Source organism: Triturus cristatus, chromosome 11 (assembly GCF_964204655.1).
Source record: "Triturus cristatus chromosome 11, aTriCri1.1, whole genome shotgun sequence".
NCBI classification, from domain to species: Eukaryota; Metazoa; Chordata; class Amphibia; order Caudata; family Salamandridae; genus Triturus; species Triturus cristatus.
In genome coordinates this window covers 598,995,476-598,997,015 of record NC_140594.1, presented here as the reverse complement: position 1 = coordinate 598,997,015, position 1,540 = coordinate 598,995,476, and the positions used below count along the sequence as shown (strand labels likewise).

Sequence of the window (1,540 nt, the reverse complement as noted above, 5' to 3'; positions counted from 1 at the left end):
TAAAGCCTTTTACTCGAGTATATATTGTTTAAAATAACCTTTACGGGTACTCTAGGTAACTAGGCAACCACTTTCCCTCATTGAACCACATCACGCTAAATGTTTGATAACAAAGATCTACTACTCACTTTAGCGATAATCTAATTGCTCAGCTCGCACAGGACAGCAACTAATGGCTGCTTTAGCCTAACGCCGGCGCTTTGTTTACTTTTTTAGCTCACAACTGTGTTGAACTGCAACTACGATTATTCCTTAAAAGCACTTGACAGTGCAGTGCGTAATCAGGCTGCCCCTGAATCAGACGGATCACATTTCGTACTTCGAAAACTAACGACGGTAAAGTAAGTTAGAATTTAATGCACTCTCTGCCCATAGATCTGTCAGTAGCATATTCCATCAGCTATATGCAAAACATTATCTTTTGATGAATTTTGAGCATAGCCTCATTCGATTTATTAAAATTCTGTTTAGATGTAGATTAGTGAGCCAAACTGCAACACTTTCTTTTCTGTGCTGTTTATATCAATCATTTAAACTTTAAAAACAAATTGATCCTATGTACCAATTGTTTAAGACTAGGCAAAGAATTTGGTTTTTAATAAAACCAACACCTTCATTGTTACCTATGTTAGAATAAGAGAAATAACATACAGGTGAATGAATAGATAATTTATGACTACTCATTTTTTGTACAGCAATAAAATCACTGCAGGATTGACTTCCGCAATAACACGAACTGGCAGTCGCTGTTGCTAAGCTCTACATGGTAGGATACTATTCACTATTTCTCTGGCATAGCATGATTAAGTGTTCTTCTTGATTCGTAGCTCAAATGTCCACATGATTTCAAACAAAGTTTAACGTGAGAACGCCACGGATACCTTTAAGTAAACATGGCTACTGATGAAATTTATGTATCTCTATAGAAAGTAAATGGTTGAATTGATTATGAAATAATAATTTTTTTCTCGATATCAGATTTTGACTTTGTCCCCTCTTTCTGATAAATGATACTGACAATTGTCCTGTTCGCACACGGGTTGAAGTCTAAATTTTTAAATTTTGTATATTGATTTATTAGTGTGATTATGTTTACTTTCATGTAACTATTTGCATTGTATTGTTTAGGAGTCCTTATATAAGCAATTATTGTCCTGAAGATGGTCTGACGGATTGACTACACCCAAGACCGAAACGTCGACTTTACCATCCAATTCCAGTTTACATGTTATGTACAGTAGATTGTATGCTCAGAAAGAGTTTCATCTCTGTTTAAACCGCCCAGGAATTGATGTGTATATTCAGATGAAAAGAGGACTTAATTCCGTTCCCTGTTTTCACGATATATTGCTCTTATTTATATTCCTTTTTGTACTCTTTTTTACTTGGATAAAACTATAAAAATCACTGTGATTAAATCACAAAAAGAAATCCCCGTGTGCGTTGTCATCATTAGATATTTATGATGTTTAGTTCATGGAATTGATTTCATATTGATGTTAATTCATCTTAACATACTTATTGATTCAAATCACTTAAA

At 34.1% G+C, this 1,540-nt stretch overlaps 1 long non-coding RNA gene across 1 annotated transcript; it reads left to right on the top strand.

Annotated features, from left to right (window-relative positions):
- The first annotated feature begins 248 nt into the window (after positions 1–248).
- On the top strand, positions 249–1,310 carry LOC146785146 (uncharacterized). Its single transcript, XR_014970404.1, has 3 exons — positions 249–341; positions 696–766; positions 1,129–1,310. It is a non-coding gene; the product is annotated as an uncharacterized LOC146785146 (long non-coding RNA).
- Positions 1,311–1,540: the final 230 nt, after the last annotated feature.